The 24557-nt window shown below is 40.8% G+C and overlaps 1 protein-coding gene across 2 annotated transcripts in view; it reads right to left on the reverse strand.

The window, feature by feature from the left end:
* The window catches only part of PRICKLE1 (prickle planar cell polarity protein 1), a 65822-nt gene that overhangs the window by 34006 nt on the left and 7259 nt on the right, over nt 1-24557 (reverse strand). Inside the window, exon 1 of one of the 2 annotated variants that reach the window (XM_074870394.1) lies at nt 17367-17491. The exons of the other annotated variant lie outside the window; for it this stretch is intronic. The gene's annotated coding sequence lies outside the window, so the exon portion shown is untranslated. Of the gene's footprint in view, nt 1-17366; nt 17492-24557 lie in introns of those variants that run through there. 2 annotated transcript variants of the gene reach the window in all.

Here is a 24557-nt window from a genome sequence, read left to right on the forward strand (position 1 = left end):
AGGTATGTAAAGGTTTATCACAAACTGACAGGCTTGGTTTTCTAAAATGGTTACTACTGATCTAGAAAAACTGATCTCTTCATTAATGTAATTATCTTAAGTTACTCCATCATAACCCATTTGGATTTTCTCATGTTGCTTGTCACCTTCTAAGCATGTCTTCCTAAGAAAAGTCTTGCTAGAGAGCTCATTTCACAGTGTTAGTAAGAACTAAGTTTTACATCCACCTTTGCAGTTTAAGGTTCACAGTTGCCCACTTGTTTCCTGGGAGAGTGCTTCAAAGTGGAAGACCAGGCTAGTCCATCCAAAAGTTTGGAGGGTTCAAAAGATAGATATGACTCCAAATGGAGTCAGTAAAGAGAATAAGGAATTAGACAACATGCCCTTTGCCATATGGCTGCTGGGCTCCTTGCCAGTCATAGCTCAAGAACCAGTACTTGAAATATAAAGAGTCACAACTGCCTCAGACCGGACCCCTGAGTGCATGCATCTGCAAAGACATGCGTGCCTACACCAAGCAACAGATCAGAGGCAGAGATTCATGAGCTAGTGGAGACTCAGGCTCATAAATCCACATGATGCAGTGCAGCTGGGTATTCAGCTTGGGCTAGCAGTGATATAGCTGCATTTACATAGCTCTTGTGCCGCTAAACTTGAATGTCTCTATTGAATTCCCCCACAGCTTCTGCTTCTAAGGAAGCCAATTTGGGAACACACATCTGGAGTCTAGAAATGCTCCAAGTCAAAGCTGACAGGATAAATTACCATCACGCTGCAAGCTGAAGGATGGAAGAGATTTGACAACCAACCTCCTTCCCTATCCCTTATATGAAGAAGCAGCTGCAATACTCAGGAGCAGAAGTGGGGATTCAGGTGAACAGGAGAGCTAATGCAGACAGTCTGGATCTAGAAACAGATGCTCACCGAAGAAAAAAGATGTCAAAGAAAAATGAAAATGTTAGAAATGCAAAGCTGTTTACGGGTAAATTTCAAATAGGACTTCCGTTCTTGACAAAAATCAGAGTAAACTCAGAAAGGTTTGTTGCTTTCAGTTAAACCTTTGAATATTGGTGAGACTATGACAGCTTTAGATGCAAACAACACTGAGCTACCGAATAGCCTAAAAAATTCTACTGAAGCTTTATTTTAATGATGTCCAGTGGGATAAATAAGCAGCACAGTCAGCACTGGCAGTGTTGGGAAAAAGCCAACACCAATGCAACAGGTTAAGCCAGGACTCAGAAACTGGGGAGGAAGCTTCTCAGGGAGGCCTGTAGCCTTAGGCCAAAACACAAAGCACTGCTGTGCAGAGCAGGGAAGGGAAGGGCAACAGAAGACAACTTCCATTAAGTCACCCAAATCACCAAAACTATTTACAGGGAGTGAAAGAGTACTGGGAAGAGAGGCCTGACCACACACTGGAGACTGCGACTCCCTTCCCCCTTCTTCTATATTAAAGAGTTAATATTGAAGCAATACAACCACATTTTCTTTGTTTTGTCCACTTTAAGTACTTTCTGTTTGAGCACAGAGGGAAGGAGGCAGAGAAACACCACCTCCTCCCACTTCTGCTCCCTATACCCTGCTGTGCTGGTCTGGAGGACCCTGGTCCCCCAGACTCCAGCAGCGCTGGGAGATCCCAGGGCCAGGGAGAGGGACAGCAGGAGCAGGATCAGTTACAGCATCTGCACTTCCAGAGGCTGCCCTTGCAGTGGAGACACTGCTGGTGCAGAGCCACCTTCCCCCAAAAGGCAGAGCTTTCAAAAGAGCAAGTCTGAAAGTCATGGTACACCATAGTTAAGAGAGGATGGGCTGCTCAATGGAGCATGTACTTTGCTTTACACGCAGCCTAGCTCCTCCCATCCAGTCCTCCACCCAGGAATTAGAGATGCCCAGCACCACCACCAACTTTTGCATCAGATTTCTTTCACCGAAGACCTAATGGGGCTTCAGCTCTCGACTACTTTGTGATAGCAACAAGATCCCTGGCAGCCTTCCTGGCAAAAGGAGAACTTGCCCCATCATCAGTCTTACTATTCGAAATGACACATATAGACCTTACAATTTCTCTCCCCAAGGCCATCTCAGGTTTTATAACTTCACTGCAATGCTGATCCAGACACACTCCCTTTCTTTCATTTGAAACGATGTAAAAATGAAGTAATCTCAACACTTTGATTACTATTGACAAGACAGGACTCGGAAGTGCAGGGAGGGAAAGATCTGGAGACAGTACAACAGAGAAGCAGAAGACACAGACTGTGAGCTACAACAAAGACAAGCTTGGCTACATGTTCTTGCTATACATATATACAAGATATACACTACATGTGTGTATATGTATGTGTATATACACAGGCAAGACTGTATGCAGGCAAGATGATTCCAGAGCACTTAAGGACACAACAGTAGACAGGCTGAGGCAAGTAATAACACAATTTAAAAGAGCAAGCTGACAGCTAAAAAGATGCAAAGTAGTTTATTCTAAGAAGTACCTACATCTATTTTGTGGTGGAATAATTCATTTTGTATTCAGTAAAATTTGTTTCTGTAGTAATTAATGCAAACAGGCTTCAGACAACTTTTTAAATTATTTGTGTGGGTACAAGATGAGTTTGACCTGAAATAAGTTAACCTGAAATCCCTATCAAGCTTAACAAGCCTTAAATTGTTGCTTTTTTCCTTTATTTTATTCTATGGCTAGAGCCTAAATAGCTATAGCTATAGTTTGTGTAAAGCCATGGCTGCTTTTCTTAAAGCACTAACCTAGCAGCCAGGAGTCACAGGTCTTCCAGCCACCTGATATGCTCTACTCCAGAGCTCTGAGTCACACGTGGACTGCTGAAGGAGAAGCAAATCCTCTTTCACGTGGACCAAGAACCATCCACAGAATGTACATTTCATAAAGCTTCACCAACAAAGAAGAAAAAGGTTAACCTCTCTCACTCTCTAGAAATAGGCTTATTCAGTGTGTAGACTCTTGCTCGTTCTGGTGAGTGCCATGAAGATCTGTTTTGTTTCCTCCACAACTCTTCCAGTCACTGGAAAGCCTGAATGCAAGCACATATCTGTGACCACATTTCGCTTCACCAAGGCAAACGGATCATGGCTATTCCTCTCCCTAGAGAGAGAGATTTCTGGAGCATATCTTTAGAACTTTGTCTGTACTGCATTTCCAGTGCATAGTATTAAGTACATATGAATCAAATTGTCAAGCAAGACTACCTCCCCTACCTCTTCAAAAAAACCCCTCAAGAAATCCTGCATCTCAAACCACATCCTTATTAAAAAAATTAATAAGTAAATAGTCAGAAGGGTGTGTGCAAGCCACTAAACCCAAATTCCTAAACTCTAATCCTCTCCAACAATAAAACTTTCTGCTTCTGCCAAACCACTTGGTCCATCTGTTTCACTTTCTTTGCTGTAAAAAGGAGAAGGTCGCTTCCTCCACAAAAGCAGTCTGTGGACTCGATGTTTATAGTGTCTTTTTCTGAGTAAGCTTTTCTTATCATTAGATCATTTTCACACTAAAGCTTCAGGTCTTGTCTAACAGAAAATTCAGGTGATTATACAAGCATTAGTTCTTGTACCACTGTCAGAAACACAGGATTATCTACTTTTTGTTGTTGCCAAAACAGCTGGAAAAAAATTAGTTTTTGACTTGGATTTTTTTGAGGGTTGAGGGATGGAGAAGAAAGCATCTTCCCACATATAACATCACTGCTCTCCTGAAAAGTCTAAGTTCTGAAGAACCAGAAAAGCAGTTCAGTCAAACTGCTTCCAGGTTTCAGAATTTCTTTTGAGCATTTCATTCTCTTTCCTGAGAATCCAGAACTTTGAGAAAGTGTAAGTATGTATTTATTCTAATGTCTTCTCATCATGAAGAAAAACCTACTGTATTAAAAGGAGATTTTCTTTTTATTAGTCATTAAAGAACTAATTAATACCTTTTAATACTTCAGTGATGTAAATTTTGAAGAGATTCCATTTCTTGTCCTGTACCTTGGTAAACCTTCAAAAACACATGCTGTGGAGAATCTGACCACCAGTCCATCAAGATCTGGGTAACTAATCCAACACCCTTTGTTATCTAAGGCAAGAAACAATTATTTAAAGAATATATACCACTTAAGTGCAACTATTTTTAGGCCTCCTACTTTGAGGTATGAAGCAAAGCAGCTTGAGAGCAACTTCAAAAATGTCTTCTGCAGGCTACCTTTAGAGGAATTGTTCCTGTGGGTGGATAGATGTAAAGAAGAGTTCCTGCTCCTCAGGGTTTCATATGGAAACATTTACAAAGTTACACCAGCATAAATGGCTGTAAAATCTCAGAACAAACCTTCTCCTTCAACATTAGATGCCTCACCTCGGATTTTATTTGTAATTAAAAAGTTCCACAGGAAATAATAACCATAGCCCTAATTAAGTAATTAAACCTGTTCTTGAAGGCTTATGTAATGCAATAGAACAATCATGCAGATGGAAAAGTTTAAGCCTACTAATTATATGCATGCACAAGTTACAAGAAAAAGCTTCTTTCTTAAATCTCTTTCTTTAACTTTGGCAAAATTACACTTTCACCAGCTGTTGTGCATCTCAAGAGCTTACTAATGCAAACCTTCTATATCAGTGCTTCACTAAAAGCCACACTTATTAATTCTCGTAGATTTAGAAGACTCAAAAGCAGTAAATCAAAGATTCACAAAAAGCTTAAGTCTGCTTTCTAGATTCTCTTGTGCTTAGATGTGCCAGAATTCAGTATAACTTATCTTTACATGACTGTAGATGTTCCTTCCCCACATGCCTGTTCCACCCTTCTCTGAGTGGTAATAAGGATGCCTTTGCTGCTCATGAGGCAGCTGTTAAAACTGTTTTACTTCAGAGCTATAGAAAGTACAAGGATTAAAGAGGGTGGGGAAAAAAATGAAGTACAATTATTTTTCTTAGTGGATAAGTGTTTGCACAGTTGTAAATGAGCTCTGAAAATTTAAGACAAGGATTTTTCCCATACTGAGGAGTCTTATAGATATTAAGGAGATTTCAAAATGGGTGTTTTTCATTCTCTTGTGCAACTTGTTGCTCAAAATATGTACGGCCCAAGTTGGGTTCTGCATCTCAAAATTAACTTTCCTATGATCAGCCTATGGTTTCATGAACATCTGAGAAAGGATAATTGCAGTTATATCTATTTGTATAGGAATGCACTTCCCTAAAGCACTTGGATTAGTTTACACCAGTGTCTCAAGTAAACAGCCAGTGGTATTTTACAGCAAGTCAGCCAGTTCTCAAAAGCTTTTTAAATAGTCTTGCTTCACAGAACTTGGACCACAGAAAGGAAGAAAACATTGGTCTTCCACACACCTCCCTCTACTGATTAGATCTTCATATTTCGTCATGTTGCAAGACTTTTATAGAAGACCATTCAGCCATACAGATTTTATAAGAGGTCAGAAATACTTGAATGTTCTTACGCAAAATATTTAAGTATCAAGTCTCAGAGAAGAAAAAGAAAAGCCATGCAAACAAGTCAGCCTTGTGCGCCCAGAAGCTACTCAGTTCCATGAAACCCCTGGGGAAAAAAACCAACTAAATTCACGTGTCTCCTAACCAAAACAAAACTAACCATACTAAAACCTCATGGACAATTCCAGCTTTTCAGAATCTGGGACAATAATAATGCCAGACTTACTCATATTTACTAGCCAGGATTTCCCAGAAGTGTTGAATAATTTGATATTATTACCTCAAGATCACAGAGGCATCTTAGTATCAAGAAAAATGCAAATCAACTTGTCTATAAAAGAAACAGCAAATAAAGAAAAACAGAAAACCAAGCAACTTCCCAAAGTCCTAAATTGAGTCCTATCCCTGGAGAATGGATGCTACCCATCACATTGCCATATTTATTGCAACTTTAAAATGCTTATATTTTGCTTTTCTCTTTTCAGCACAAATTTGACTGAGTTTAAATGTACAGGTTTTCATTTACAAATTGAAGGTTGATCTCTCAGCATCAAACACTGATGAAAATTTCACCAAATATTAAGAACTAAAAAAAAATTATTGCCCATTTCAAGACAATCTTACAACAATACTTTCAGATACAGCATGTGGCATTTTTGTGCCTGGAACTTAAGAATCCCGACAAAGACTTCACTTGAAGCCTTAGGGGCTGGAAATTGCAGTTTCCTCCTTTTCCAGTAATGTTTGCTTATGCAAAGCCTTCGCAACATTTGTTACCAGTAAAGAGTACAACTAGACAGAAATCTACTTAGAGAGACCCATATTTGGTGAATATAGATCAATGTGGATCTAAATTAAGCAAGTCATCTGCACTACAACTGAGAAGACAACACAAGAACAGTAAGAAGCTTTATACTAGCCAATTACCTGGTTTAATTTGATTTTAGAAAAAAGTAACAGTTAATAACCTACTGCCCATCAGAAAAACACTATGATTTTCTTTGACTTAAGAAGCTATGACTGTAGACAAGATACCCAGTAGTTAGTTCACCTGACCTGATCAGCAAGGATTCATTTGTGCACATTTAGATGACACAAGAATATGGTGGTGTGAGAATTGTCATCATCAGCACCTGTATTAATACTTCGAAATTACAATTCATAGTCAAGTTGTGTCTGTTCTTTCCACTGAGCCTTTTAACTGTAAAGTCTACATATGTGCAACACTTCCTTCATGTCATATTTCACTCTATGCAGCACTTAAGACTCTCAACATGTGCTCTTCTGAATTTTTGCAGCATATTAAACAGACAGTAGTCAACAACTGCTCCTTGAAGATGGGTCTTCCCAAGTATCCATCTTGCTGCTTCAATTTAGTAAAATAGTCTGTGTTTATTCCTGCCTCTTGGGTCCCACAGTCTTGTCCTGGAGCACTAAGTACCAAAGAGCAGATGGGTAGCCCTCCCTTCTCTCTTCCTGTGAGTGATGGACTGAAATATCAGTGGCTTAACAGCATGAAGCTACTCAGCATTTACCATTATTATTTTATTTTAAGATCAGTGGAAGTATCTACTAGGTGTAACAACACTTGTAGAGAAATAAGAAAACCACACTTTGCAGCTACTTATGCTTCTCCCCAAAGCTGTGTTTCCAGCAGCAAGACAACCCCACAAGTGCTTACCTGACTCTTGTAGCCAGGCTCTGGCGTTCCAGAAACAGACCTCCAATTACAGTCAAGCATGTCCGCATGCATCCATTTTTCTTACTGTAATTCTGTTCAGAATTCCTTCCCATTCAAGCTTTCCCCTACAGATATCCTGAAATTCATGAAACAGATGCATAAAAGTACCAGTTTTAAACACACTTCTCCCAAGGAATTATCTCTAGCTTCAGAAATGGTGATGTCCTTTGGAAACAGCTAGACAGAGCCATCTCCTGGCTAGACAGTAAACAGAACTTCTGTAAATACAGACCTTCATGTCTGCGAACAAGCTATTTATCTACTGCAAGAGAAATCCTTTGTGCAGATTCAAGGTTTGGTTTCAAAGGATAGTCTTCATATCTGCATACTATAGTTCCTCAAAACAATCAATTAGTAACTACCTGGATGATGGAGAACAACCCATCCTGTTTGCTACGAAGTTTCTGAAGAGTACAGACGTGAAGTTAACAGCAATTCTGGAGTAAAAACCTCAAGCCCTAATCCTCTCCTGCTGGCTTGAGAAACACTGACACAGCAGTAAAGCTCTATCCATAGAGTCCTTAACAGAAGTCCCAGAAGAACGTACAAGGTCCAGGAGACAAATTGCACCCAAACCTGGTCAGTAGTATGAGGCATTCCACCCGACAACCCTATCTGACTTCTTTAGGCATAACACAGAGATAATTAAACTCAGTTACTTTGACTTTTCACGATCAATTGGTAAAAACAAGTAACAGCTATGTTTTGGGGGTCTTCTTCAGGCTATATGATTAAGTTAACATATTGAGTTTAACTGTTTCTAAATATCTCATGCTACGGATTTGCTTTTAAAAAAATCATAGAAATAACATATCCTTAGACAGCATTCAGTCTTTTGCTTCAGTAGGTTTCAAAGCTGTAATTGTTTCTTAGACAGAAGTCACTATTAGAACTCTCCAAAACCACTTCTCTGCACAACATATCTCCCACGTGCGAGAGTCATTTTCCTGTTTCTACCAGCCTGGAAGAAAGATGTGAACACAGCAAACAAGCCTTCTTCAGTACTTGAGCATACCTCTAGATTCCTTGTTAAACCAACATTCAGGACAGCTAACGGATGTGAGTTACAGATAAACAAGTGGATTTCTTCAATTAATGGTCTTTGTTAGTTTTCCTCCCTCCTAAAAAAAGGTATTTCCGTGTTATTCTGAATGTTTGCAAACACTGACTCACCTGTAAACATAAACAGCACAAACACTACACACACATTAGGGTAGGTAGGGAAAGATGTCATAGTCACTAGGCTGAAGCCTAGCAGCATCATGAAATACAATGGAATAAAGAACTTGCCATGGCAGTGAGAGCAATCTATCATCAGTATCTTCTCCAGATTGTGAGTGCAAGCAGTAAGCAACTGCAGCCCTTTGAATCAGCCTTTATATTGTACTATGGAAACCCTCACCTCAGAAGGACTAGATAGAGACTTTAAGATCCTAGTTTTAACTAGAGCTGAGGAACTATCCTTCTGTTCCCTTCTTAAGAGTAAGATGAGGCTCAGAAGTCTCTTAAAATACACTCAAAAATCAGGGTGATCTACTGTCTGTATTATCACTTTCAAAAGATTTGTGATTTTGATCCTTGAAGTGAAAATTCAGCTTTCTCTGTGAAATGTTCATGAGTTGACCTTGACATATAAGCTCACTGAGCAAAGAAAACGTTCTGAAGAAGTGTCAAAACACAGAGTTTCCAAAGTCTTGGTTTTCCTGCGTACCATCCGTATGATGGCAGGAGCAGGCACAGCCGTTAGCAACAGGAGCGCTTGTGGCTCTGCGCCAGCCTGGGAGCCATTTCAAAGTGGATCACATATACCAGGATTTGGGGATCTCAGGCTAGAGCAGAGCAGTGCATGACCGAGGTCAACAAAGCAAAGCAGAGCACTTTGGTCCTGCTCTAAGGCTGCTGTCCCCTCCTACACGGGTGCACGAGCAACAGCTAGATCATTGGAAGCATTTCACGTAGGCAGTCTGGCAAGTCACAGATGTCACTTTTAAGTAACACAGACATTATTCATAGCCAGTCACTGCTTGCTATCTACAGATAACTGATTGCATTCAGACCAGATTGGAAACAAGGTTGGCTAAAAAAAAAAAAAGAAAAAAGAGCCAGACAATCTGTTCTCTCAGAGCTCCAGCCATTCCTGCACGGAGAAAGTGGGAAAGACTTCGACAGCCGGGACCCACACTTTAGCACAATAGCTGCTCAAAGTCAAGAATACAGCAAGATAATGCATTACTAGCCAAGCGCTGTAGACACCTCAGCAACTAGCATTTGAGTCGGCTTTTTGCTGCAGCTGGAGAATCTGACAACTTCATTTCCCAGTCCCTGCCTGCTCTGTATTTGTGTAATAATTTTTTTTAAACATCCAAACCTTCTGCACACAGTATAACACTAGAAGAGATCATGTAACAGTTCAACAGGCCATGTGAAGATGCATGGCCCATTTTGCATTTTTTAATTGCATGAATAAATCTGATGCTTTTTATTTCTTAAGATTTATAATTACAAGAGTACACAGGAAAATTTAAACACTAGGAACAGCACAGATCACTGACAACACAGAGTTTCTACATCAGCTCATCATCACTTAACTATAGGTATCACCTCAAATGAACTGATTTCTACACCTATTATATTCTTGGCTTCTTTTCTAAAGGATGGTGTGGCCTACTTATTACACAGCTGCAATCAGGATCTCCCTTCCCTAGGAGCAGGATATAATGAAGTAACAATTTTTGGCAAGTACTTCATAGGCACAACTTGCCTAGATCAAGTTTAATCTCTCTTTAGTTCAAAAATGTATGAAGTTTGTTATCACCAGTTTTTGGGACTCAGGAAGTCTGCTCTCTGAAAGAATATGTTAATATTTTAAAAATGCAGTTGTGTTCACAGTATTTAAAAACATATTGAACTTACTGTATGATCTAATGGTTAAGGAGATCACAAAGCTGAACTACTAAACAAAATGTTTTATGCAGATTATCTACAAAAATATAAATTCATGTCAGAGCACCATCCTTTAAGTAAGTCAGAACTTTGATTCTCTATAAACTTCCCCTCCTCAAGAACTCATCTCTGTCAATACCAAAACCCAGTATTTAGTCAAGCTGAATAAGGGAGCACTTCTCTACAAGCCCTTAGATGTGGAACCTCTGAAATCCTCATTAAGAGCATAGTAGTGGACACACAGTATGAATGCATTAAACTTTCTCTTTTTAAGCCTTCTTGTTTTTTCTACTTTTGTACACCTGATGAAACAACACCTGTTTATGAACATCAGACCCAAGTTTGCATTTGTGGGCACAATACAGATCAAGTGATCAAATTAAGGATGGAACACACAGATGTTTACAAAAGCATACAGCACAACCACACTGAAGAGGCACTAATTTTAGCATTCAAGGTCTAGCAAGTTCCAGCCATTTTCAGAGGTTGATGATTATTGTAAAGCATTCTTAAATCTCTTGCCACTGTCCTTATGTGCATCAAGATCAATATGACACAAATGAGACGCACAAAGCCAAACTCTCTTCCTTTGGAAAATGCAAACTCAAGTGCTGGAGTCTTTTCCCTGCACTCTCAAAAAAACTGAAAGAACCAACCAAAAACCCACAAACCAAAATAAATTATAGTACCCTAGAAAAAGACTCAGAAGATTGGATGGCAAACTAAGAACCAAACACACCACTGACTACATACAAAAGATTCTGTTGACTTTTTTTTAATTGGAATAATTCTGTCTCACTGCATATCACACATTAAAGAAAAGCACTAGGACAAAAGTTCTCAGATTTTATCTACAGGAAAAACATAAAACAAAAGTCTGTCATGTAGGAGACTTCAGCTTTAGTAATTACTTCCCTCATCCTAGACCTAAAAAGATCTGAGGATATGCCTTTTTTTCCCAGGGCATGTACTCTTTACCTACTATTTGGGTTTAGACCCATCTTTAAGCATGGTTTAGACTGAAACCTCCCCTGAAGCGGCTGAGACCTACCCAACCCACCCTACGCTCCACCCCCTCCACTGGGGAGGGGCAGCAAGTTTTGGCAAAGAGGCCAGGAATGACAGCCCTGCTGATGCACACAGGGCCAGCAAAGGGTTCCAACTCCTAATAATCTTCGCACCACCAAGAGCAGTAACCACTGGTAGCAGGTCCCTAACTATTTTAGCACATGCTAACATCTCTGAGGACCATTTCGCTATTAGAAAAGTGATAGAAATGAGCCAAGTTAAAAGAGCAGAAAGACAGAAGTAGGGTGTACCTGCATAACAAGACAAAGCAAGACACACAAGAACTAGATAACTGGGGACTTTTAAGACACAAACCCATCTATGTTTGGGATGCTGCAGGGACTCTGCCTTCTTCCTCTCTGCTGACTGCACACAGCCTCCTTGTGCCAGCACTGGCACTCAGCTGATCGCATGGTGAAACTCTGCAGGAATTTAGACAAGCAGAAAGCTAACTCTGCCAAAAGAAAAAGAGAAAAAAGTGAAATTTCCTGTTGATTTTATTCTTTAAACCAGTTCACCATGAGGTCAGACAAGCAGTAATGCCACTGTAAGAAGAAAGACAGACCACAGCAGCACTTATCTAAACAGTGCTCTAAGCCAGTGGAACCAGGCCCTCTTCGAGCACTTTTCCCTTTGCTGTTCTCAAACCATTATCATTCCATTTCCACTAAATTGCTGTAGATATCTTTGGGCATCTGAAATTTCAGATTTGTTCTTTAAGGTGTAGCTACAACTTATCAAACTTCCCCTTTACTGCCAAATTACCTGGAAGGAATCCACACTCAAAAAAATTTTGTCTGAAAGGGCACAAACATGCAACTTCAACTGCTTGCAAGGGAGCATGATGCAGACATGCTGAATATAAAACCAAAACAAACTCAAGAGGTTCAAAACGAGCTGCAAGATTTCTACTCATTCAAAATGACCAGTTTCTCATCCTTATTTCATGACATGCAGATTTAGGAGATGACAATCTTTATTGCCTTTTATTTATATTTTCCTCTGCAAGTACTCTAGACTGGCACTCATAAGCAGTTGTTTCTGAAGACTTTCCTGACCATCCATGGGCTACGAGTAGGATCTGCTGTCCCGCATAATGGCCAAGTTGCCTTAGCATGACAGAGTTCAATTGTCCATCCCTTGTGGCATGTCTCTAGACAGCAACAAGCCCTGTATTTCATGAACACAGCTTCTAAATTAGTATTTTAGAACCTGTTTAAATAGAAAACCAACTTAGTAATTGAATCTTAATCACTTCCTAGCAGCACTGGAAGATATTGTTACTTAAGTGCCACTTAGACAATCATGCAACCAGCTACTTCAGCAACCAGGCATCCACAAATGAAGGAAGCCATACAAACAGGTCAACATACTCTTTGTAACCAATCGTGATGCAGTACTGCACCCTCAAAGAATAACTGTACAGTTATTCTGTAGGGAAGAAAAGTTTGATTTTTCTATTATCGTCATTCTTCCAGTGGGAACATGATTTATTAAAGACATCCTAATTTATGAAGACACAATTCTTAGAAACATTGGCTTATTTCCTGAGAGACCTTCTGTGTGCTGCAGAAATCCAAATGCTGCATTGATGAAGGGCAGTCAACCCTGCTTTGAGAGAAGGTTAGATCAAATGATCTCCTGAGGTTGTTTCTAAGCAGAATGATTCTACAAAAGATCCTGTACATTCTCCTGTGGGGAACACAGTGAGTAACTATGCCAGCTCTCACACAGGATTTGTATCTGGTTTGACCTGACAAATAAATGCAAATGATAAAATAAGTCTAAGGATCCAAAACTGAGTTTTCCAACAATCCATGGATGTGAAGACTGATGTTTTACAATTGTGATCAAACTCCCCCATCCAGCATAGTGGCTGCTTCAGTTTGGCAAGAACACACTTGAAGCACTACAGAACTGTTCCCTCCATTAAAATGAATCTGCAACATTTTGAGCATGATGTCCTTTGTATTTGCTCGTTTAAGCAAACTAGGGGTCATAGATGTACAAGCACTGCTTACACAATAACTTTGTTTCCTGATGAGTACAACACCCTAGTTCAGTTACCCTTTGAAGTGTACAACTCCCACTCAGGTCAGAGCTATACTGCCATTTCATTATCAGCTGTATTGGGTCACTATAAGCTTGTTTCTATTCAAATAAAAGGAGGAACTGTTTGAAAAGTAGATAAGGTAATTACTCCAGATTCTCAACCTCTTTACCTCTTGCATATGTTACTATGATCCCATGAGTACCATTTTCCTTCTGTAACCACCACTGTAATCATCAAGGACTCAAGTCCTTTAGTGGCAGAAGAGTAAACCCAAGTCTGGACCAAGTTAACCAGTAGCAGGAAAGAACATATACAATACTTTAGATGGAAATGAGACTAGTTATGTTCTAAGTTTAATTTTCTAAATGTCCTCCTGACAGACTCTACTGATAAGAAAAAAGGACAGGGGGGAAGCACATTCACACTTGAAATTCTTCAATTCTTTAATGGATTTTTTTTTTTATGTACAGATGGAAAAATGTGCTTTTGGTGGAATAAACAATCTTGTGTAAATCTGCCAAAGTAATCAATACTTGCCAGATGTCACTCTATGCCAATAATTTAAGGTATTCCATAGCAATAGTACAGTAACATTTTACAGAACAAGACAAAAGCAAGTCAGATGAACAGATGCAGCTTAAAAATGAAGTACAAACACTTCAAAAAAACCAATGGATTTTTTGAAGTGACATTTTTTGCCTTTGTTAGGGTACAGATGTTTGATTAAAGATGGATTTGGTCTTAAGGGAGAAGCTTTCAAAGATGTTGCCAGTAGTAGTCCCAAGTTAAGTTTGTTTATTGTTATACAAGGTAATTTGCCCAAGAGTTGCCTTCATGAAACATGGGCTTAGGAGAGTTAAGAACTTTAGAGCTGGAAATGCTACAGAAGATGGCTTTTTTCAGTGTTTTAGATCTTTGCTTTGGTTTATGAGTTAGGTTTCTCAGCAGTACTACATACTTCTGTGAAGCGTTTTGTCCACATGTTGCCCTGATGCACCATACGGTAGCTTTACTGAAGGTGCTCACAAGCTAGGTCCATCAAATTAATTCAGTCCTATTAAAAAAAAAAAGACAGCCAGTGGCACAGAGATATACATTCTACAGAAAGGGACGGGATATTTTAGGTTTTCATTAAAAAATGGTTTTATGAAGCAAAGAGGTGCTGTGTGGAGACAGCAATCAGCAGTAATCATCCATGTAATGTCGGCCCTCTAGTGAACTTACTTGAGCTTACAGAAGAAACAAAACCTTCCTGTCCTTATTTTTCAATGTATTTTGTCTTATTTGAAGAAACATCTTTGACATTTAGTGCAAGCTTCAGTGAAGGGGAAGAGCTGTCTACCTTTTAAAGAGACTTTTTAAGATAGAAGCAACACTGAGATGAGAATAACACTTATCACTACGCTTTCCTTGAGCTGACAATCCTGTCCAATCTTAGCTTGCTCTGGTCACAGCACAAACATTGAACTATGGCATATCAACTGCACGCTGTTGCCTGCATTGCCAATTTTTTGTATTCCTGTACTACGCTCTACTTGTCAGGGTACAGACAGCATGCTATCCACTCGGAGGCAAAAGAAGTGTTAACTAATCAATATAAGCTTCCCAAAATTTATGCTAGAAAACTTAAAGACAAAAATCCCACATGACCACAGTCTGCCATCCCCAAAGGCATGTGTCATGCTGCCAGACATGATTACAATGTGATAAGAAAAGAATTTTAAAGACACTGAAGATCATGTACAGGAAGCCCCTTCAGGGTTATGCCTTATCAATTCAATCTACTACCTTTGTAATGAGTAAGAAATGGTCAGACAAAACATTGAGTTAGCACTTGCAGTAAGACTTAAGTATTGGTTCCAAACATTATGTATTAAGTTCCAAATAAAAGTATCTGTACTTTGAAACGTAAAGTGCATTTGTTAAGAAACCTTAGTCAGTATAAGAAAAAAAAAACTTTAAAAAGTAAGGGCCAGTTCCATTCCTCCCTTGTTCTGAAGGTCTCTATTTGTCAGTCATACTCATTACTGGGCAAAATTATTTCTAGCTATTTGTTATACACACTCTTTTGGTGTGAAATGTGGGCAACTTTGATCCTTGAAGTCGGTTTCTTGAGCAGGTTGCTCAAGACCAAGATGATCACAGGCATTACACACTTTATCATTACATACTGAATCCTGAAGTGCTCTAACTGCTGCTGATATTCAAAGGACTGGCATCTCAGATGCAACTACGTTGTTTATATTACTTCCTACATTTAAAACAGTTCTTTTTTTAAACTTATCATTCAGGTGTATTTGAAGCTGTGCATCATCTGATTAGAACTGAATGCTAATGGAATAATATTCAAAACCTTGGGGCTTGGTTTCCTTTTTAAAATACTGGAGGACTGAGCACTTCCCTATGGCAATTTTGATGCTTCATGATTGCACAATAAAACCAGCACCAGGGCTGAGCAACGCTTCACTCGAAGAAAGCTGTCACTTAAGAGACCTCCCATTTTCTAGAAGCGCATAGGAGTTGACCATTTTTACTATTCAGCTGGGGGAGACAGTGATTTGTTTTTACTTACCCTTTGCCACTGGCTAATAAGTACTTCCCAGACTGTGCTCATTTGTACATATCCTACACCAGTAAGCCCTGCGAGTCAGAAACAAACTTTTGAGAGCCTTATTACACATCCATTTTAATACCTTATAACATGTTCAGCACCACAAGTCTAACTCCCTGTCACCCAATGGCCATGCTACATACTAGATAATGTACATTTCAGAGTAGCTCTTGCTTCCACGTCACTACACAATCACAGAATCACTACATTGTGGTTTTGCCCAGTCAAGAGGCAACTAGCAACATACTCTGTTCAAACCCAGAACAGGGTGACAACAACAATAAAAGAAACCTTACAGGAGGCCCAGGAATCACTTCATTCTTTCCAATATGAGAGCGCAGAACACCATGTTCCCACCAGCACCTTATTCCTATAACAAACCAATAAGCAAGTGCAAACAACATTAGACAGGAACTACTAGAGATATGCAGTTAAAAACTGGTATTTTGGTGCAATTATAGCTTCTTAGGACAGAGGAGACAGTAGCATCACATAGAAATAGCTGTATATCAATTGAATACATCAGCAACAAACAACTGGGAGGAAAGAACATAGAAGAAAAGTGCAGAAGGAGGACAGAAGGATTCCTTGAGGTGGTTAAACTGCTGCCACACACAAGTACCCTGTTAAACACTGACCAAGGGTTTGTGTGCCATGTGGGAGAATGTTAATTGTTTACAGGTATTCAGGGCTGGAGGACTTGGATGAATACCAGGAAGCAGCGTTGAGAAAGTCCATTGTACAACTAAGAAGGGAGAGGAATCGCTGAAGGAGGCACTTTCATTTAAGCCCATCCTGCTAGTTCCTAACCTAATTATTTACCACTGAGGGTTTCCTTTCCCAAGATTGAAATCAAGGAACAAAAAAACCACCCCAAAAGAATGTTTTCTTTTTCTTGTGGGAAGAAGGGTACAAAAGGAGACAGGTCTTGTTTGGTGTAGCACTAACCAGTATTTGTAGAAGATAAAAAAACCCTTCTGGTCTATTTGGGAATGGCCTCAATGCCTGCCACTCAGGTGATTCATTATTAGCACCTCTGTCTCACAGCCCCATCAGAAAGTCTACAAAGCTAGTAACTCTTTTCACACTAGCAGGATAACGCTCACAAGGATTTAGCTAAAAACTCTCAAGCCGTATACCTAAAATTTTTATTTTTAAACAATATTTTGGTCAAGTTGGCCAGATGCTCGAGTTCTGCAGTGCCAGCAATTCTTCCCCATTTCTTTTCTGCAGAAGATTTTCTGAATACTTAATATTTGTCCCAGGTGTAATTCTTGCAGTTAGACCGGTTTAATCCAGGTGGAGGAGTTCACCATGCACACAGTTTGGGGTTCAATGCTCAACGACTTTGACCCACAAATGTTCTGGCTGCAGGCTGCACAGGCTGTCACCCCTTCTCTTGTTTGCCAGGTGAGCTGCTTCCTTCCCTTGTGAGAGCCACCCTGCATCCATGGAAAGAGACACTGTCATCAGAAGGCACAACCCACCTGAAGTCTCAGTGATCTCCGGAGGTGCCCCTTCTCCTTCCAAGGCCATTAGAGGGAACCTGTAGCTGCCTGCATCCCAAGCAGGATTACTCCTCAGGCCTGAATTTAGCACCTGCCCATCCTTCCTTCAAAAGAAGGACCAATAGTTACTGACCCCAAATGGCCTCCTCATAATTATTAACAAAACGCATTTCTCCTGCAGTCTCAGGCAGGCCTATCTCACTCCCATACCTTCACGACAGGCTCACTTCAGCGCAAAAGCTCCCCAGGAATGAGGGTGATAAGGAAGCACTCCTTTGGCTATTCAGCAGAATCCATTTCTTCCTCCCTCTGCTGTCTCAGGGCCTGGTTAAACTAGTTTAGGCAGCTTACCAGGGGCCTTGAAAGGGACTGAAAGGCATCATGATGCTTGGTTTTCTTCTGTTGTCTCCTGTGTTTGCGGAGCAGCTGTTATTAGGCTCCTGCCTCCATCTACACACTGGACGGTTTACACCCTCATGGAGCTGCCATCACAACAACAGACAAAACATGTCCTCATCCTGCCAGAGGGTCTTCTGGGGAACAAAAGCCTGGTGAGAAACAGCTCACTCCCCAGGCACAGGTGCCACAGCCTGCTGAGCTCCTGCCATACCCCTCTGGTCAGCTGGGGCAACCCGAGGCTGATGGCTTCCTGTCCCTTCACATTCTCCAACTCTACCTACAAAGCCACATCCATCTTCCCCCAACAAAAAAAAAAAATTGAAGTGAGATGTCACCCCAAAAGATGTACATTTAAACATACCTTTGAGCACACTTTCAAGCTTGTTCCCTTCTCCTTCGGGTTTCAGTACAATTTTGTGCAAATTAACACAGATACACAGCAATCAGAGGAACGGAAAAAATAGCAAGTCCTCTGCTTTTTTCCACTGGAAGGTTGCTGTCTGTCCTTCAAATCCATTTATTTCACTCATTTCAAGTAGAATTAGAATAATTTGAGGGAAATTACAAAGCACACTCTTATTTTCCTCTCAGTGTCACAGCGAACAAGTCTTAAGCGTCCCAAAGTTCAGCCTTGAAATAGTCGGGCAGAAATGCTTCGAGTGCCACAAAGTACCCTGAAAAAACAGCACGAGCGATCTCATTTCCTCGGACGCAGCACGGTCTCCGACACCCCCCGCCAGTCTCCGCCGGGAGCGGGGCTCGCCGCCAGCCCACCGCCGCCACCTAGCGGGAGCAGCCGCCGCTCCGCTCCTGCCGCAGCCGCTTGTTCCCGGCCGCGGCGCCGGGAGCGGTGAGGCGGCGCGAGCCGCACCCCCGTCCGGAGCGGGGCCGCCCCCCCCCTCCCCCAGGCTGAGGTGGCGGCGGGAACGAGCTCTCCGGCAGTCGCCGACCCGCCGTTCAGCTCTAAATTAAGCCGCCATCTCAAGACACACCAACTCCGCGGCGGCAACTCCATCGCACCTCTCCCAGGTGAGGAGACGAGAGCACGTGGCGTTCTTCCACCTGGACTTCCAGTGAGGCCCCCACTGGAAATTAATAGCGGCCAGAGTCCTACCGCCACAGGCTGCGAGCCTTCCATACCCCACCAGCCAAGCAGGACATCTTCTGCCACCTTGGAGCCTGTAATGTGGTGTTTGCCTGACCAGACCTGGCTGCTCCCCTCCCCACTGCAACACCCCGCCTCAGCCAGGGAAGCCTGGTGACTTCTCCGGAGTCATAAGAGAGCCCAGGCAGGCACAGTCACACAGTCGTGGTTCAACCCCGGCCAGCAGCTAAGCGCTCCACAGCCAGTCCCTCACTTCCCACCCCATAAGATGGGGGAAAGGATCGAAAGGGTAAAAGTCAGAAAGCTCATAGGTCGAGATAAAGACAGTTTAATAGGGAAAGTAAAAGCCACACATACAAGCAAAGCAAAACAAGGAATTAATTTAGCACTTCCCATCGGCAGGCAGGTGTTCAGCCATCTCCAGGAAAGCAGGGCTCCAGCACATGTAACGGTTACTGGGGAAGACAAATGACATCACTCTGAATGCCCCCTCCCTTCCTCCTTCTTCCCCCAGCTTTACACGCTGAGCATGACGCCATACGGTATGGAATGTCCCTTTGGTCAGTTGGGGTCAGCTGTCCTGGCTGTGTCCCCTCCCAACTCCTTGTGCACCCCCAGCCTACTCACTGGTGAGGTGGGGTGAGAGGCAGAAAAGGCCTTGGCTCTGTCCAAGCGCTGCTCAGCAATAACTAAAACATCCCTGTGTTATCAACACTGTTTCCAGCACAAATCCAAAACACAGCCCCATACTAGCTACTATGAAGAAAATTAACTATCCCAGCCAAAGCCAGCACTCACACTAGTCTGGTTTTCTTTACAAAAAATGTAGTTAGAGCTCAAGCCCCATGTTTCAGTATTTAAGTGAAGATGTCCAGGACTATCATTAATTATGCATATTTTTCATCTATGCAGTTTCAAGGTGGCTGTTCCCAAGCATTTCTCCTGCAGACAGCCAGCACAACACTGACTTGAGATCCACCTACACCTTCTCAGTCAGGTATGCTCTGCCCTCCATGCTGGTAACACACCTTTCAGTGCTAGCCCAATAGCTACAGAAACGCTTCAGTTTTGGAGACTGGAGATGGGGATCTCAGGCTTTCTTATAGAAGCATGCTCGGTGTGTATCTATTGTGTACAGGTGCAGTGTGTGCACACAGGCTCATATGTCTTCAGAGATGTTTTTCTTAAGGGTCAAATTCATAGCTGTACCAAGCTGCATGCATTCTTTGGTAAGAAATTTAGAGATAATTGTTTTGCAATGTGTCCTCCTGATATTTATTCCATAAAGTATTACAGAACAAAATAATTTGTAGGTGAGGGCTGGAACTGTTTCACAGGAAAGAAAACTAAGGCTACCAGAATGCTGTTAGACATCAACATTACAAAATGGTCTTTAAATAGTAATTTTGGAAGGGTATCAAATACATCTTTTCTATGCACCCTTTCACAGCATACCAATTTTTAATAATTTTTACCTTTCTTAAACAGGACAAAGATAAAAACTTAGAGCTTGCTGGTATTATTTTAAACATTGCTTTACTTCCCTCCCTCCCCTTTTTTCCTTAACACATGCATATTCTTAAAGAGTTTTAAACACTTTCTTACAGTGTACACCATGACGTGGACCTGTAACTAAACAGAAGGATTACTCAGGAGTAATCTATTCACACTCCTGATCCCATACATTTTTGCTTACTGCCACAGAAGACATGGGTGCCCAGCATTTATCAGAAGCCTGTTGTCAGCATTTGTGTGAGAAAAAGCTAGACTTTGGAGATATCCGGAGTAGGTACATAGTGACCTATTCACGAGTCATAGTTTTTAAGATACCCACATACAAATCAAGACTGCAAGCAAATACCTCTGGAATTATTTACTAGAAGGACTGCTTCCTAGGATTTACCTTGGGTTTATTGCTACTTTCAAAACAGATTTGTGTCTTGCAGAAGTGTTGCACCATCAGGCCTGCATTTTTCTGGTGACAACTCCTCAAAACTATACACAAGTTCAAGCTCTGGATCTCCAAATACATCTCCATTTCCTGATGTCAAGTGTTACATCATCAGTTTCACAACAGGCAGAAAGCCAAACTTAAGTCTCTTCAGAGACTTTAGTCACCAACCTCATTACACAAGTCTTTGACTAGTTGTCAACCACCACAACTAATAAAGAGCCCAAAGCATGCTCTTCTATTCCCATATCTTTTTCAATGGAAGCTGCTCCGCTCATGAAACTGATAAGCTGCTTCATATTGCTTGGTAAAGTTTTTAGACGTTCAAGCTTGCTGTATATACCAATTTGCATTAGAGACTAATTTTCCCAGAGATTCTCATACTCTGGCCACAGCACCTTTTTGTTTCTCTTGTACCCAAAAATGACTTTTACACACCAGACCTTATGCTTTTAAAATACTACCAGAAGTAGTTTCTCTTCTAGACATGTGTTGAAGCCTCCACAATAGTAACTCTCAGAAGAGCTTAAAAATGCTCCAAAAATGGTATGACAGAACGAGTCTCAAAGCCATCAAATTAAAAATGAGTAAAACCTGCCACCAGGAAGACTGCCTGCACATCTCTGCATCTGGAAGGCTGTCAGTTCCTTACTCCACAAGGACTGCGCTACCAGAATAAAGCTGAGAAGCATCCAGCTTCCAGCTGAGAAGAGCTTATTTGATTGACAAGCATATGTATCCCTATCATACACGCTTCTCTGCCCCCAGCACTCTTCACATCAGCTATAGGCAAGCACTACAGCACACCATCACGACAGTTTGCAGCAGCAGTGAACACCACACGTTGGTTTAGTCTCCATCATCAATGCTACTTCACTGTTGGACAACTATACTTCAGAAAAGCCACAGTTAAAGCTACAATCAATCCACTATGATAAATCAGCTATCTAAAATGCTTCATTTTTCACATGGTAAGTAATGCAAAACCTAGCAGGGGCAACAGAGAACTTGCTATTGGAATTAATAGCTGTAGTCGAGAGGTCAGAAGCTGGTTGTGCATCATCTCTGTGGCTGGGAAGCCACACTGAAGATGGAGGTCTGCAACACTACAACTCTGTGCAGCACAGCAACCTTCTGTGCTATCTTCTGTCCCTGATATTTCACTGATACATAAGGCTACCACATACTAGCTAAGCAACCTCTTGACATTTTTGGGGGATGGGGGATTAAAATTGAAGGGGGAAGCTCAAAGACTGAACAGCGCAAGAGACTAAATACCACAAAGTTTTCACTCTCGTCATAATCAAGTTAGAGATAAATTTTAAGTGATAACTAAGCCTACCACATTCTTCAAGTTTAAAGAGACTCCCTTACGGACACCCGTGATTTGCTACTCAAGCAGAAAACAAAAATTCAAATAAGCCAACAGATCTACTCCAAGTTAGAATACATTACAAGAGTCAACTATTTCATGTTATTTTTTTAAACTATAAAAAGAGGCAGTCAAAGCAACGTTTCAGTTAGGTAGAGAATGCTGCATTAATTTCAAAAACTAAATAGTGGTAAAGTTGGAGACTGTTGGTTAATGAATGAGGTGACTGTTTTCAAAGATATCCACATATGTACAGATCATAGCTAGCATGAACAGTTTTTACAGCACTGCTGTATAATCTCGTTCAGTTATTTGACTACTAATGGTAATTAAAGACCATAATCCATTGCCAAAAAATAAACAAATGTGAGCAACCACCAAAACTTAGGTAGTGGCAGAAATTGTGTGTGGATATTCCAGGTTTATTGCCAAGTACTTAGCTGTTCAGAGAAAGTTTGAAGTTAAAGTTCTTGAGTATGTACAAAACATAAGAATGGAGCCAAACACTTTACAAGCACAGGAAAAACAATAACTGAGAAAGTTTTGTTTATGTAGAATTAGTATCTTGAACCTGGATAACAAGGAACAAGATTCACAGATTAGAACTAAAGCAATAGAAAACTACAAAGTTTAAGTTGTATGGATAGAGCCAATCCAGCCTTCTTTCCTTCAGGACTTGCACAGGAATACAGCTACACCCCAGACTTTTTGTAAGATCTGACCCTAGTAAGGTAAGTACTTTACCATACATATTGCTTATTAGCTACCAAAATTGATGTAGTAGTACTGAGGTATTAAATCAAAGAAATGTGCATCATGATTAGGGGCACTAGCTGTAATGTATTATATATGAAAATGAAACATTATGTATGAAGAGAAACAAGCATAGCAAGTGATATCTACAAACTAAAGTCACAGTGGCACACTGAACAATTTTAGGTTAACCAGACTCACTTAAAAATAGAAACCAGAGGCTGGGCTCTTCTCTCACCCCATTTTACATGTCTTTACTTCCATTGATTTCAAGTGGAGTTCTTCACAATTTATGCCATTGTGAGAGGAGAATCAAGCCTTGTGTGTTTGAAAGGAAACAGCAGACATGTTTCCCACCAGAGTGCAGGGGGAGATTTTAAAAAAAACCACGAGTATATGAACTGTGAAACCGATAGAGTACACAAGCAAAAGCAGGCAAAGAGGCTCTAGCTGGGGGTGGTGGTGGTGAACTTGCAGCTTATCCAGGTTTTTTTTTTTAAGACTTGGGATTGGTATTAAGAAGTCAGAAACCCAGTAATTAAATTGGCTTTAAAATAAAATTTTAAAAATAAATACTGCATTTTCTTTGATTTATATTTTTCTACAGTTAGTCTATAAAATGAGGAGCAGACCATTTTCTTTGCAAAGGGGACAGACTTTTTGTTCCTGGAAACTGAAGAGTGGGACGAGGGGAGGTCTGAACTATTTGCACCACTAGAAATGGTGCCTATCCATCACTCACACCCAAGCTCAAATAGGTATCTTCCAAAATCCTTCAGGATCATCCAAGACAACTAATATTACAGTAGCTACAAAGAGCAACACTTGTGACTGGAACTCATGTCAGACAAAAGTTCTAGATAATTTATAGGTGACAAAACTACTTCATGGTTTGGACCTATGGCACAACAGAAACTACAGCTTTATGGTCTCTTTTTGGGTAGCAGCACATGGTTAGGAATCTCCTCTTTCACCATCCCAGTGAGCAATTCTCTACACTAACACAGTCATTGTACCAGTCTGTACTGATTTGGGAAGTTCACTTAAAACAAAAACCAAGAAAACACACAAACGTTTTCAAACTGTCTCTACATCCCCGCTCAAGCTGTACCAGCACAACTAAGTGACAGTGCAATGAAAATAGCTTGAGTATTTTTACAGAGGGAATACAGACTTATTTCATTTTTATATCAGGTTTATATACCATAGTAATGCAAGATTGACTCATTCAGAGTCCAACACTGACAGAATATTACTGTAACTGCCTGTTTGGAAATGCTTTTTCCCCACCTTCACTTATGTGCACAACCGGTGTCGCAGCTCACATACTGTTTTTTAAGTCTCCCCCCTGCACCCCGGTAGGTAGACGTGCCAGCAGTTTCCTTTTAAAAACAAGTCTAGATTTTGTTCTCACAACTGCATTATATATTGGCTGATTTAGTACATGACAAAGCAGGAAGAAGGTAAATACACAGAATTGCACAAAGGAGGATGACTTCTAACCTGTGGAAAAAATGTTGCATAATTCAAGATAAACCTGCTGATTTTCATGAGACCTGTTCTTTCAAAGCATTAGTCTCCTTCCAGAGG

Source organism: Strix uralensis, chromosome 5, assembly GCF_047716275.1.
Source record: "Strix uralensis isolate ZFMK-TIS-50842 chromosome 5, bStrUra1, whole genome shotgun sequence".
In the NCBI taxonomy this organism is placed as follows: Eukaryota; Metazoa; Chordata; class Aves; order Strigiformes; family Strigidae; genus Strix; species Strix uralensis.